This window comes from Taudactylus pleione, unplaced genomic scaffold (genome assembly GCF_031769625.1).
Source record: "Taudactylus pleione unplaced genomic scaffold, aTauple2 ptg000539l, whole genome shotgun sequence".
Classification (NCBI taxonomy): domain Eukaryota; kingdom Metazoa; phylum Chordata; class Amphibia; order Anura; family Myobatrachidae; genus Taudactylus; species Taudactylus pleione.
In genome coordinates, this window is record NW_028284941.1 from 1 (window position 1) to 15,570 (window position 15,570).

A 15,570-nucleotide genomic window follows, 5' to 3' on the forward strand; every position below is an offset into this window, starting at 1 on the left:
CAGCTGTGAATAGAGCAGCAAGAGGGACCTGTGTGTTGGGGTCGGGGGTGGCGTGTACTGGGTAGGGGAGGTGTGTGCAGCTGTGAATAGAGCAAGTTAATATGGACCTGTGTGGGGACCTGTGTGTTGGGGTCGGGGGGTGCCATGGAATGGGTGGGGGAGGTGTGTGCAGCTGTGAATAGAGCAGAAAGAGGGACCAGTGTGGAGAGTAAGGGGTTGGGGGGTGCTGTGGGACAGGGTGGGAGGAGGTGTGTTCAGCTGTGAATAGAGCAGCAAGAGGGTCCTTCGTGGAGAGCGGGGGGTTGGGGGTGCCGTGTACTAGGTGAAGGAGGTGTGTGCAGCTTTGAATAGAGCAGTAAGAGGGACCTGTCTGGGAGGGGGGGGTTGGGGTGCTGTGGACAGGGTGGGGGAGGTGTGTTCAGCTGTGAATAGAGCAGCAAGAGGGACCTGTGTGGAGAGGGGGGCGGGCTTGGTGGTGCCATGGAGTGGGTGGGGGAGGTGTGCAGTTTGTGAATAGAGCAGTAAGATGGACCTGTGTGGAGAGAGGGGGGTTTTGGGGTGCCGTGGGACTGGGGTGGGGGAGAGGTGTCTGCAGCTGTGAATAGAGCAGCAAGAGGGACCTGTTGTGGAGAGAGGGGGGTCGGGGGTGCAGTGGACTGGGTGGGGGGAGGTGTGTGCAGCTGTGAATAGAGCAGCAAGAGGGACCTGTGTGGAGAAGGGGGGGGGCTTGGGGGTGCCATGGGACTGGGTGGGGGAGGTTTGCAGCTGTGAATAGAGCAGTAAGATTGACCTATTTGGAGAGAGGGGGGGTTGGGGGTGCCGTGAACTGGAGGGGGAGGTGTGTGCATCTGTGAATAGAGCAGTACGAGGGACCTGTGTGGAGAGGGGTGGATGGTGGTGCCATGGACAGGGTGGAGGAGGTATGTGCAGCTGTGAATAGTGCAGCAAGAGGGACCTGTGTGGAGAGGGGGGGCTTGGGGGGTGCCGTGGGACTGGGTGGGGGAGGTGTGTGCAGCTGTGAATAGATCAGTAAGTGGGACCTGTGTGGAGAGGGGGGGGAGGGAGGTGTGTGCAGCTATGAATAGAGCAGCAAGAGGGACCTGTGTGTTGGGGTCGGGGGGTGGCGTATACTGGGTAGGGGAGGTGGTGTGTGCAGCTGTGAATAGAGCAGTAATAGGGACCTGTGTGGGACCTGTGTGTTGGGGTCGGGGGGTGCCATGGAATGGGTGGGGGAGGTGTGTGCAGCTGTGAATAGAGCAGAAAGAGGGACCTGTGTGGAGAGTAAGGGGTTGGGGGGTGCTGTGGACAGGATGGGAGAGGTGTGTTCAGCTGTGAATAGAGCAGCAAGAGGGTCCTTCGTGTAGAGCGGGGGGTTGGGGGTGCCGTGTACTAGGTGAAGGAGGTGTGTGCAGCTTTCAATAGAGCAGTAAGAGGGACCTGTGTGGGAGGGGGGGTTGGTGGTGCCGTGGACTGTGGGTGGGTGGAGATGTGTGCCAGCAGTGAATAGAGCAGCAAGTGGGACCTGTGTGGAGGAGGGGGGGTTGGGGGTGCCTTGGACAGGGTGGGGGGATGTGTGTGCAGCTGTGAATAGAGCAGCAAGAGGGACCTGGTGTGTTGGAGTCGGGGGTGCCGTGGACAGGATGGGGGAGGTGTGTGCAGCTGTGAATAGAGCAGTAAGAGGGACCTGTGTGGGACCTGTGTGTTGGGGTCGGGGGTGCGGTGGACTGGTGGTGGAGGTGTGTGCAGCTGTGAATAGAGCAGTAAGAGGGAGATGTGTGGAGAGGGGGGAGTTGGGTGTGGCCGTGGACAGGTTAGGGGAGGTGTGTTCAGCTGTGAATAGAGCAGCAAGAAGGACCTGTGTGGAGAGGGGGGGGGGTTGGGGGGTGCCGTTGGACTGGGTGGGGGAGGTGTGTAGAGCATTGAATAGAGCAGTAAGAGGGACCTGTGTGAGAGGGGGGATGGGGGTGCTGTGGACTGGAAGGGGGAGGTGTGTGCAGCTGTGAATATAGCAGTAAGAGGGACCCTGTGGGTGGAGAAGGGGGGTTGGGGGTGACCATGGACTGGGGTGGGGGAGGTGTGTGCAGCTGTGAATAGAGCAGTAAGAGGGACCTGTGTGGCAAGGGGGGGGTGGGGGGCATGGACTGGGTTGGGGAGGTGTGCAGCTGTGAATAGAGCAGTAAGAGGGACCTGTGTGTTGGGGTCGGGGGTGCCGTGGACATTGTGGGGGAGGTGTGTGCAGCTGTGACTAGAGCAGCAAGAGGGACCTGTGTGAAGAGGGGGGGGGGTCGGGCATGCCGTGGACTGGGTGGGGAAGGAGTGTGCAGCTGTGATTAGAGCAGTAAAAGGGACCTGTGTGGAGGGGGGGGGTTTGGGGTGCGTGGACTGGGTGGGGGAGTTGTGTGCAGCTGTGAATAGAGCAGTAAGAGGGACCTGTGTTTTGGGGTCGGGGGTGCCATGGACGGGGTGGGGGAGGTGTGTGCAGCTGTGAAAAAAGCAGTTAGAGGGACCAGTGTAGAGAGGGGGCGTCGGAGGTGCCTTGGACTGGGTGGGGGAGGTGTGTGCAGCTGTGAATAGAGCAGTAAGAGGGACCCTATGTGGGGCCTGTGTATTGGGGTCGGGGGTGCCATGGACTGGGTGGGGGAGGTATGTGCAGCTGTGAATAGAGCAGCAAGAGCGACCTGTGTGGAGAGGGGGGGTCAAGGGTGCCGTGGACTGAGTGAGGGAGGTGTGTACAGCTGTAAATAGAGCACTAAGAGGGACCTGTGTAGGAGGGGGGTGGGTTGGGGGGTGCCGTGGATAGGGTGGGGTAGGTTTGTTCAGCTGTGAATAGAGCAGCAAGAGGGACCTGTGCGGAGAGGGGGGGGGTTGGGGGTGCCGTGGATAGGGTGGGGTAGGTGTGTGCAGCTGTGAATACAGCAGCAAGACGGACCTGTGTGGAGAGTGGGGGGGTCAAGGGTGCTGTGGACTGAGTGAAGGAGGTGTGTGCAGCTGTGAATAGAGCAGTAAGAGGGACCTGTGTGTTGGGGTCGGGGGTGCCATGGACTGGGTGGTGGAGGTGTGTGCAGCTGTGAATAGAGCAGCAAGAGGGACCTGTGTGGAGAGGGGGTGCCGTGAACAGGGTGGGGGAGGTGTGTTCAGATGTGAATAGAGCAGCAAGAGGGACCTGTGTTGAGAGGGGGGGGATGGGGGTGCCGTGGACTGGGGGAGGGAGGTGTGTGCAACTGTGAATAGAGCAGTAAGAGGGACCTGTGTGAGGGGGGGTTTGGGGGTGCCGTGGACTGGGTGGGGGTGGTGTGTGCAGCTGTGAATAGAGTAGTAAGAGGGTCCTGTGTGGAGAGGGGGGGGTTGGGGATGCCGTGGACAAGGTGGGAGAGGTGTGTTCAGCTGTGAATAGAGCAGCAAGAAGGACCTGTGTGGAGAGGGGGGGTTGGGGGTGACCAAGGACTTTGTGGGGGAGGTGTATGCAGCTGTGAATAGAGCAGTTAGAGGGACCTGTGTGGAGAGGGGGGGGTCTGGGGTGCCATGGACGGGGTGGGGGAGGTGTGTGCACCTGTGAATAAAGCAGTTAGAGGGACCTGTGTGGAGAGGGGGGTTCGGACGTGCCCTGGACTGGGTGGGGGAGGTGTGTGCAGCTGTGAATAGAGCAGTAAGAGGGACCTGTGTGGGACCTGTGTGTTGGGGTCGGGGGTGCCATGGACTGGGTGGGGGAGATGTGTGCAGCTGTGAATAGAGCAGCAAGAGGGACCTGTGTGGAGAGGCGGGCTGTCGGACGTGCCGTGGACTGGGTGGGGGAGGTGTGTTCAGCTGTGAATAGAGCAGCAAGAGGGACCTGTGTCAAGAGGAGGGGGTCAGGGGTGCCGTGGACTGAGTGAGGGAGGTGTGTGCAGCTGTGTGTAAGAGGGACCTGTGTAGGAGGGTGGTGGGTTGGGGGTGCCATGGACAGGGTGGGGTAGGTCTGTTCAGCTGTGAATAGAGCAGTAAGAGGGACAAGTGTAGAAGAGGGGTGGTTTGGGGGTGCCGTGGACAGGGTGGAGTAGGTGTATGCAGCTGTGAATGGAGCAGCAAGCGGTACATGTGTGGAAAGGGGGGGGTAGGGGGTGCCATGGACTGGTGGGTGAGGTGTGTGCTGCTGTGAATAGAGCAGTTAGAGAGACCTGTGTGGGACCTGTGTGTTGTTGTCGGGGGTGCCGTGGACTGGGTGGGGGAGGTGTGTGCAGCTGTGAAAAGAGCAGCAAGAGGGACCTGTGTGGAGAGGGGGGGTTGGAGGTGCCGTGGACTTGGTGTGGAAGGTGTGTGCAGCTGTGAATAGAGCAGCAAGAGGGACCTGTGTGGAGAGGTGGGGGGTTAGGGGTGCCGTGGACTGGGTTTGGGAGGTGTATGCAGCTGTGAATAGAGCAGTAAGAGGCACCTGTGTGGGATCTGTGTGTTGGGGTCGGGCATGCCGTGGACTTGGTGGGGGAGGTGTTTGCAGCTATGAATAGAGCAGCAAGAGAGACCTGTGTGAAGAGGGGGGGGGCTTGGGGGTGCCGTGGACTGGGTGGGGGAGGTGTGTGCAGCTCTGAATAGAGCAGTAAGAGGGACCTGTGTGGAGAGGCGGGGGGTTAGGGGTGCCATGGACTGGGTTTGCGAGGTGTGTGCAGCTGTGAATAGAGCAGTGAGAGGGACCTGTGTGGGACCTGTGTGTTGGGTTTGGGGTGCCGTGGACTGGGTGGGGGAGGTGTGTGCAGCTGTGAATAGAGCAGCAAGGGGGACCTGTGTGGAGAGGGGGGGAGGGAGGTGTGTGCAGCTGTGAATAGATCAACAAGAGGGACCAGTGTTGGAGAGGGGGGGTCGGGTGCCGTGGACAGGGTGGGGGAGGTGTATGTAGCTGCGAAGAGAGCAGCAAGTGGGACCTGTGTGGGAGAGGTGGGGGGTCAGGGGTACCGTGGACAGTTTGGGGGAGGTGTGTGTAGCTGTAAATAGAGCAGAAAAGGGACCTGTGTGGAGAGGCGGGGGGTTAGGGGTGCCGTGGACAGGGTGAGGGAGGTGTGTGCAGCTGTGAATAGAGCAGTAAGAGGGACCATGTGTGGAGAAGGGGGAGGGAGGTGTGTGTAGCTGTGAATAGATCATCAAGAGGGACCTGTGTTGGAGAGGGGGGGTTGGGGTGCCGTGGACAGGGTGGGGGAGGTGTGTGTAGCTGCGAAGAGAGCAGCAAGTGGGACCTGTTTCGGAGAGGGGGGGGGGTCAGGGGTGCCGTGGACTGTGTGGAGAGGGGGGGGTTGTGGGTACCGTGGACATGGTGGGTGAGGTGTGTGCAGCTGTGAATAGAGCAGCAAGAGGGACCTGTGTGTTGGGGTCGGAGGTGCCGTGGACTGGGTGGGGGAGGTGTGTGCAGCTGTGAATAGAGCAGTAAGGGACCTGTGTGGAGAGGTGGGGGTTGGGGGGTGCCGTCGACTGGGTGGGGGGAGGTGTGTGCAGCTGTGAATAAAGCAGTGAGAGGGACCTGTGTGTGACCTGTGTGTTGGGTCGGGGGGTGCCGTCGACTGGGTGGGGGGAGGTGTGTGCAGCTGTGAATAGAGCAGTGAGAGGGACCTGTGTGTGACCTGTGTGTTGGGGTCGGGGGTGCCGTGGACTGGGTAGGGGAGGTGTGTGAAGCTGTGAATAGAGCAGCAAGAGGGACCTGTGTGGGGGGTCGGGGGTGCCGTGGTCTGGGTGGAGGAGGTGTGTGTAGCTGCGAAGAGAGCAGCAAGTGGATCCTGTGTGGGAGAGGGAGGGGGTCGGGGGTTCCGTGGATGGTTTGGGGTAAGTGTTTATAGCTGTGAAAAGAGCAGGAAATGGCAACTGCGAGGGGGTCGGTTGTGCCGCAGATGGGGTGGTGAAAGTGTTTGTAGCTGTGAAAAACAAGAGATATGGTAAGAACTTACCTTTGTTATCTCTGTTTCTACGAAGTCCATAGGGTCCACAGGGTTGACCTTGGGGATATAGCTGGATCAGGATCCATGGGCACCACACAGTTAAGCTTTTAGCTCCCAGGATGCACTTGGGTCCTCCTCTATACCCCGCCCCCGAGCCACAGGCACCTCAGTTGGTAAGCAGCCTAGGCCGGAGGAGAATATGGAACAGAGAGAAGGAAGACTGGAACACACAAGAAACCATACTCACAGAAAAAGGAGACGGAAATACCGGTGACCAGCAACACAGCCCATTAGAAGCCAGGTGCGTCAGGGCGGGCGCCCTGTGGACCCTATGGACTTCGTAGAAACAGAGATAACAAAGGTAAGTTCTTACCATATCTCTTGTTTTCTACTTCAGGGTCCATAGGGGGTCCACAGGGTTGACCTTGGGGATGTCCCAAAGCAGTTCAACTAAGGGCGGGGACGCTCCTGTGCAGAAAGGAGAATCCTGCGCCCGAAGGATGCATCCTGAGAGGCAAAGGTGTCAAACGCATAAAATCTTAGAAACGTTTGAACCGAAGACCAAGTGGCTGCCTTACACAGCTGAACAGCTGAGGCACCACGTTTAGCAGCCCAAGAAGGGCCCACAGAACGAGTGGAATGAGCCTTAACAGAGGCTGGAACAGGTAAATGCTCTCGTATCTAAGCCTCCCTAATAACAGACAAAACCAACGGGCCAAAGTCTGGTTGTTGGCAGGCCAACCCCTCTTATGAAAACCAAAGAGGACAAACAAGGAGTCGGACTTTCGAACAGAAGCAGTCCGATCAACATAAACTCTGAGAGCACGGACAATGTCCAACGAAGTCTCCCCTGCTGTAAGATCAGGGGACTGAAAGGCTGGGACCACCAGTTCCTGATTGATATGGAACTTAGAGACAACCTTAGGTAAACACTCAGGACGAGTGCGAAGCACTGCTCTGTCCTGGAGAAAATAATTAAGAAGGGGGGACTACATGAAAGTGCCCCCAACTCGGAAACCCTCCTTGCTGAAGCAATAGCCAGGAGAATCCTGAGAACACCCCGGAAAAAAAGTCTGTACGTCCGGTAACATAGCAATTCTACGTTGGTACCAAACCGATAAAGCAGACACGTGCACCTTCAGAGAGGAAAGGCGTAAACCTAAGTCCAAACCCAACTGAAGAAAAGCCAGAATCCTTGAAACTCTGAATACCCGAGGATCATAAGTTTCTGGACTCACACCACTGAAAGTACGTGTGCCACACTCTATGGTAAATCCTTGCAGAAGCAGGCTTGCGTGCCCTCAGCATGGTGGAAATAACGGAACTAGAAAAGCCCCGGGACCTTAAGACGGCCGTCTCAAGAGCCACGCCGTCAAAGACAGATGACCCAGATCCGGGTAAAGGTAGGGCCCCTGAGACAACAAGTCCTGCCGCTGAGGAGGAAGGTACGGAACGTCGATGGACAGACTCTGTAGGTTGGAGTACCACGGACGTCTTGGCCACGCTGGGGCCACCAGTACCAGAGTGCCTCCGTCCTGATAGAACTTGCGCAGGACCCAAGGCAGAAGGGATATCGGAGGAAACAGATATGCCAGCTGAAACGTCCATCTGACCTACAGAGCGTCCACCAGACTGGCGCCGTCGTCCCTTGTCCTTGACCTGTACACGGGCAACTTGTGACTGTGACGAGAGGCCATCAAGTCCATCTCCGGCAGTCCCTACTTGTCCATGAGTAGTTGGAATACCACTGGATGAAGCGACCATTCCCCTGGATGCACGTCGTAACAGCTGAGGAAGTCTGCCTCCCAATTGAGGATTCCGGGAATGAAGACTGCAGAGATCGCTGGAAAGTGGCACTCCGCCCAGGTTAGGATGTGAGACACTTCTGCCATCGCAGCCCGGCTGCGAGTTCCTCCCTGGTGATTGATGTACGCCACCGTGGTGGCGTTGTCTGACTGCACTTGCACCGCCCTTCCGTGAAGAGTGGTGCCGGCCGACTGCAGAGCCCTGTACACGGCTCTTAGTTCCAGAACATTAATGGGGAGAGCCGCTTCCTCCGCTGTCCAACGACCCTGAAGTGACAAGGAGCCTGTCACCGCCCCCCAACCCCGAAGACTGGCATCTGTCGTGAGCCGAACCCAGTCCGGGATCCAAAAGGGGCGAACCTCGAGAAGGTGAGCTGTTTAAAGCCACCAATTCAGGGACTGTCGTACATCCGGAGATAGCACCAGGGTCTGTGACCGGATCCGGTGAGGCAACCCATTCCAGTTTGCTAGAATCAGCCTCTGCAGAGGCCTGGAGTGAAACTGGGCAAATTCCACCATGTCGAATGCCGACACCCTGGAGCCCAGCACTCTCATTGCCGAGTGTACCGAAAGACTGACACAATCCAGGCAACTGCGTATCCGCAACTGTAGGGAAGATACCTTTTCTAGAGTTAGAAAGATCCGCTGCTGATGAGAGTCTAGGAGGGCCCCCAGATGGACCCTCTGCTGAGATGGGATCAGGGATGACTTCCTCCAATTAATTAACCACCCGTGCATCTGCAGACAAGCCACCGTCAGTTGGAGATGTTGCAGCAGAACCTCCGGAGAGCTTGCCAGCAATAGGAGGTCGTCCAGATACGCTAACAACCGTACCCCCTGGTTCCGAAGGTGGGCAGCCATAACTGCCATCACCTTGGTGAACACCCTCGGCGCTGTGGAGAGCCCGGAACTGGTAGTGACGGTGCAACAGAGCGAACCGCAGACACCTCTGATGTGACGTTGCTATCGGCACATGGAGGTAAGCGTCCTGGATATCCAGGGAGACCATGTAATCCCCTGGTTCCATAGCCAGAATTATGGAACACAAGGTTTCCATTCTGAACCTGGGAATCCTGAGAAACCTGTTCAAAGACTTTAAATTTAGAACGGGTCGATGGGAGCCATTGGGTTTCTGTACCAGAAACAGCAGAATAGTACCCCATCCCATGCTGAGATTGTGGAACAGGTACAATGACCCCTGCAGTCAGCAAGGAGTCTATAGCTTCCCTGATCAGCATAGCCTTGGCTATGTCCTGAGAAGGACTCGTGCAGAAAAAACTAGTGAGGCGGTCTGCGCCGACAAGACAGGGCGTACCCCTGGGAGACCACTTCTCGCACCCAGGCATCGGTGGTGGTATTGAACCAGCTCTGGGCGAAATGAAGAAGTCGGCCTCCCCTCTGGGATCCCCCAGAGGGAGGCCCGTCCCATCAGGCGGAAGGCTTATCTTCCTGTTTGGAAGAGGGACGCCTGGCACTCTAAGCTTGTTTCTTGGACCTAGCCAGTCTATCCACGATCCTATCCAAGTGTCGACCAAAAAGTAATTCCCCATTAAAAGGTAAGGCCTCCAGGCCCTTGTTTGAATCAGCGTCTGCTCTCCAGGACCTCAGCCATAAGGAGTGGCGGGCATGCACAGCCGCAGCCGACACCCTAGAGGTTAGCAGACTAGCGTCCAAGGAAGCTTCTCCAATATAAGAAGCCACATCACTCATCTGTCCTAGTAATGCCCTCTGGACTTCCTGAGTATCCTCAGGAAAAGTGTCCCCTAAGGCATTGGCCCAACCCTAATGGCCTTAGCCACCAGGAAATGGCCCTGGACGGGCGAGCAATTGCTCCCGAGAGGGAATAAATAGACTTAAGGCAAGCCTCATGTCCGTGGGATCCTTTAACGAGGAAACTGACGGTATTGGCAGCGTAGCACTCTTAATAAGGCGTGTGACATGGGAATCCACCACCGGTGGAGCTACCCACTTCCTACAATGCGCCTTCGGGAATGGATAATTGGAAGCCAACCTCTTTTGAGGCACAAATCTCTTACTGGGTGTCTGCCAAGCCACCGCCATATGATCCGTTAATTGATCAGATAGGGGGAATACCGCCGAAGTCACCTTAGTTTTTTTTTTTTTTTTTTTAAACTAGGGAATTTCTACTTAGGATCAGGTGCCTCATCCTCTATTAGGAGAATGGCACGCACCGCCCTAACCAGAGCTCGTACATTAATAGACGACCGAGATTCCAACTCCTGAGCCGAGGTGTACGAATCGGAGTCGTCCTGGACATCACCCTCATCTGAGGACCCCTCAGTGTCCGAAATCTGCGCCGCATGCAACTTATGTGCACGCTTAGACGCCCCTGCAGCCCTGTCATTGTGCAGCATCGACTGAAAAGTCGAAGATGCAGCTGCCAGACTCTGGACTGAACTGGAGAGCACGTCCACCCATGGTGGAGGAGCTGCCACATTGGTCTGGAAAGGCATCACAGACTGTTGTGTAGCAGGAGTGGCCTGAAAATAGATAGGCAATCCTGAATAAGGGTCCACAGTCTGTGACCCAGAGGAACTCTGCAATAATTGCGGGGTACACTGGTAATGGGAAATGGTAGGCTGGGACAGAGTCCTCGTAGGGACAGCAGACGGAGCCGCAAGGCGGTCCGCCAGAGACACCAGCACCTGTGAAAACATAGCCCATGGTGGCTCCTGTGTCATAGGGGGTCTGGATTGACCAGGAGTCAACTGACACCGCTCATAAAGGCCATCCAGAGATGCCTCTTCCCTATGTGATCCCGCAGAGCAGCGCCTGCAGGAAAACAACACTGGAGTCCCGGAGTGCTCAACTTCACCCTCAGACATGACCAAATATAATGTACAGACAAAATATATATGGCAATAAAGGAAAAAAGAATTGCACTTCCCTGTGTGCTGAACAACAGTCCTGAATATGGCACTGTGTAGCACACAACTGTATGTGACAGACCTCACAAATACTTGATTTATATATGTGAGGCTAGTAGAAAAGCCCCTCCTCCACACCTGTAGGGCTAAGGAAGAAGGAAAGAGATATATATAAGCTGACAGTAATAAGAGAAAAATACAGACAGCAGCACTAGCAAAAGTCACATACCATGCAGGAAGATATACTCACTGCACCTTTACACTACACTCAACCGCCCAGATTCAGTGTCTGGGAGGGCTATAGTGCTGTGTACGCCGTCCTAACAGGGGAGAGGTACACAGGGGGACCAGTCCGCGTGCTCCCTGAGGGATCTGCGCTGCCACATGTAGAAAAAAATGGCCGCCAGAGACCTCAGAGGAGGAGTGGCCGAGTGAACTGCAGCTCAGGGACGCTAGACATGCAGGCTGAAAAGCGCGCTGAGCTGAGGGGAGGAGCCGCTGAACAGGGAAGGCTTCCTCCCTTGGCTGGCCATTAACCCCAGGGATGCTGGCTTCCCGCTTGCCGGTTATCCCTGGTGGTCTAGTGGTCCCACGGGTTATGGGGGGGGCCCGCCGCCACTGCCAGCAGCCTCCGGTCTGTCCCCAGGACCGGAGGCTAAAGGACTGCATTTAAGGTATTCCGCGCGCCGCTGCTAGCCAGCGACGCGCGGCTTACCTGAATCCCCGGCGACTCCGGCAGCAGTCCTGGGAGGTAGACAGAGTCCGGCTAGTACGGACTCTGTCCTCCCGCCGCGATCCCCAGATCAGTACTGGCGTCGCGGCGCCAGTCGGGGATCAGAGCGGCAGCGTGGGCGTCTGTACAGACAGCCCTTCGCTGCCGTCTGTAGTAAAAAGAGAAACTAAAATAAATAAAATCTATTAGAAAATAAAAAGCTTCTGGGGGCTGCTCCTGCAGCCCCCCTGCGCGGTGACAGAGTCCGGCCGGGCACCAGCTTACACTGAGGTGCCTGTGGCTCGGGGGCGGGGTATAGAGGAGGACCCAAGTGCATCCTGGGAGCTAAAAGCTTAACTGTGTGGTGCCCATGGATCCTGATCCAGCTATATCCCCAAGGTCAACCCTGTGGACCCCCTATGGACCCTGAAGTAGAAAGAGCAGTAAGAGGGACCTGTGTGGGAGAAGGGGGTGTTGGGGATGCCGTGGATGGGTTGGGGAAGTATTTAGAGCTGTGAAGAGAGAGCAGGAAAGGGGACCTGAGGGGGGGGGGAAAGGGTGCTGCGGATGGGGTGGAGGAAGTGTTTAGAGCTGTACGAGGCAGGGAGAGAGAGCAGGGTGTTATTATTATTATTATTGCACATATTCACTATTCATATTGTTATTGCACATATTGACTATATTATAGCGTTCTACCTTCTCGCTTCTGGTCTAGCTGCACTGCTGTGCAGGCTGCAGATGCAGAGTTCCCTGTGAGTCTGTGAGCGACAGCAGAAAAAGTGAAGCAGGAAAGGCTGGAGGCGGAGCCGTCAATGATGACGACGGGGCTCCGCAAAGGATTATGGAAGGAGGAGCTGCTGCTGCTGGGCATGCGCAGCAGCTCCCCTATTGGCCATTTTTCTTTATTTACAGTGTTCTGCTCAAGCTGTATTGCTGCATGATCGGAGCTGAGAGCTCCGATCGTGGCAGCTGGGCTGGGGACTGGGGCCGGTGGCCAGTGGGAGGGGTGAGTAAAGGGTGGCCGTCAGCCACTTAAAAAAACAAAGGAATCGGCCCAGCGGGAAACGGCCTGGCGTTCCAATCCACCCCTGGGAACCTTTGTGTAAAGACCAGCTTGTAGCATGTAAGGGAGACCCTTACGCATTTCTCCACTGCAGGCGATGGCGGTTTCGTCAGAGGGTGAATCTCCTATTGATCCTGAAGGTACTTTAAAACTTGGATCCTCCAATTATCATCAGATGATAATCAAGTCACATCAGGATCATGTGTGTGAATGTGTGACTATGCTGACAAATTGTGCATATCCAAACTTAAAAATCAGCATAATAATTCAGAGATATAAACAAACATAGATATATTAAGAAACTTAATAAACAAATATAATTTAAAACATTTAGTATATCTAAAAATATAGGTATTATCATTCAGAAATCTACTAATAGGTATTTGAAAAGACGTTATTTAGAGCTTAAACACATCACATTCTTTATTTAAATAGGTGTATCTAGAGAATAGTTCAGAGGCAAGGCATCCGTCTAGTGCCTGAGAGACCTGGGTTCAAATCTCTCTCCTACCATGTATTATGATTGATCCTTATTTAGATTTTTAGCTGTATTTAAATTTAGATAATATTTAAATTACATTATCAATCAACTTATTTTACCAATAATCCTACAAAAGTGTGTATAAATTGCTATCTAGAGCACATGTAGTCATTGTATATAAATATATGTGTAAATGTGTATATTGATGTTATCAATATGACAACCATATTTATCATAATACCATCAAAATAGAAAGGCAACATTAAATGAACTAATCAATATCTCGAAACAGTGACACTAAACAATATTAAATTTTTTTGAAGGAGTATTGCCTACAAACATATGTATATAATGCACATGCTTATGTACACATAAACTGAGTATGTGCATAGTATCTAATATTATATTAAATCACAGAGGTTAAATATCAAAGAAAAAAAGGGGAAGAACATGACACTTGCATCATTCCATGATGGATTGTTCTACAGTGGGTTAAAGAGGAAGCATGAGCCTAGTATCGAAAACTGTTTAATTCTATACTTTCATTAAGCCCCTGTGGGAAAAGTGTCCCCAGGGCAAAGATCCAGTATGCTTCTCGTTTACAGAGTATTCCATATCTGTCACCTCCTCTGCAGGTACATGGTATATGTTCAATCCCGGTGACCATTAGAACCTTGTCATCTCCATTGTGTTTATTCCACACATGTCTAGAAACACTGTGTGTCTTCTTTACACCCTTTACGACATTTCTTCTATGCTCTAGGAACTGGGTATTGAGACTACAGTACATGTAGTGCGGCCCACATATTTTATGCCACAAGTACATGTAATAACATATATAACATAATGGGATAAACAGTTAATCAAATGTTCAATTCTAAACTCTTGATGCATGAAACTAGAGAAAAAAGACTGTTTCTTGTGGCTAATATAGTTGCAAGTGATGCATTTGTTCTTTCCACACTTGTAGCAACCCTTTACTCGTGTTGGTAGCCATGTTTCAATAGATTGACCTGATGCAGCATTCTTATCTAAATTCTGATTTGTCTTCTTGTTTTGAAAGAAGCTTGGGGCTGATTTGTCCTTAAGATTAGTCGTCTTCCTAAAAACTATTCTTGCTTGAGATTCTAGATGAAGTAGCAATGTTTTATCTAGTTGAAGCAGGGAGAAATTTCTGCATACTATTTTCTGAATCTTATCACTGCAAATATTGAATTCTGTCACGAAGGGCAAGATATGGCTATCTATATCCCTCTCTGTTCCAGTCCTAATAGTGGTCAGTAAAAGGCTCTCTCTATCGATGTGACACTTCCTCTCTACATCTTTCTAGTAAATCTAAGGGGTATCCCTGATTCAAAAAAGCTGTTGTGAGCTCATCTGCCTGTTTGTCATAGGTGCTCAGATCCGAACAATTCCTCTTAATTCTTATACTGTATATTGCCCTTATCATTATCATTCAGAAATCTACTAATAGGTATTTGAAAAGACGTTATTTAGAGCTTAAATACATGTACTTGTGGCATACAATATGTGGGCCGCACTGCACGTAGTCTCAATAACCGGTTCCTAGAGCATAGAAGAAATGTCATAAAGGGTTTAAAGAAGACAGACAGTGTTTCTAGACATGTGTGGAATAAACACAATGGAGATGACAAGGTTCTAATGGTCACCGGGATTGAACATATACCATGTACCTGCAGAGGAGGTGACAGATATGGAATACTCTGTAAACGAGAAGCATACTGGATCTTTGCCCTGGGGACACTTTTCCCACAGGGGCTTAATGAAAGTATAGAATTAAACAGTTTTCGATACTAGGCTCATGCTTCCTCTTTAACCCACTGTAGAACAATCCATCATGGAATGATGCAAGTGTCATGTTCTTCCCCTTTTTTTCTTTGACATTTAACCTCTGTGATTTAATATAATATTAGTTACTATGCACATACTCAGTTTATGTGTACATAAGCATGTGCATTACATACATATGTTTGTAGGCAATACTCCTTCAAAATTTTTTAATATTGTTTAGTGTCACTGTTTCGAGATATTGATTAGTTCATTTTAATGTTGCCTTTCTATTTTGATGGTATTATGATAAATATGGTTGTCATATTGATAACATCAATATACACATTTACACATATATTTATATACAATGACTACATGTGCTCTAGATAGCAATTTATACACACTTTTGTAGGATTATTGGTTAAATGAGTTGATTGATAATGTAATTTAAAGATAATCTAAATTTAAATACAGCTAAAAATCAAAGTATTGATCAATCATAATATATGGTAGGAGAGAGATTTGAAACCGGGTCTCTCAGGCATTAGACAGATGTCTTGCCTCTGAACTATTCTCTAGATACACCTGTTTGAATAAAGAATATGATGTATTTGAGCTCTATATAGTGTCTTTTCAAATACCTATTAGATCTATTATTTGGAATTCAATTAACCGATGGTTACACATTACATATCGATACAGGAGACACCTTCTGCAGGGGTTGATCTCCTATGTACAGATATGAGCTATCTTTAATATCCAGTACCAGCTTGTATTTTATGTATGTGTATGTGTGTCATTTACTTTTAGTTAATTCAATTCCATTGCTTTTTTCTTTTGTTACATAATAAATTAATACTTTTTATGTCAAGCGCTCTTTTGTCTGGTTGAATAATAATATAAATAATATTGCTGGCTTATTAAGACACATAATTT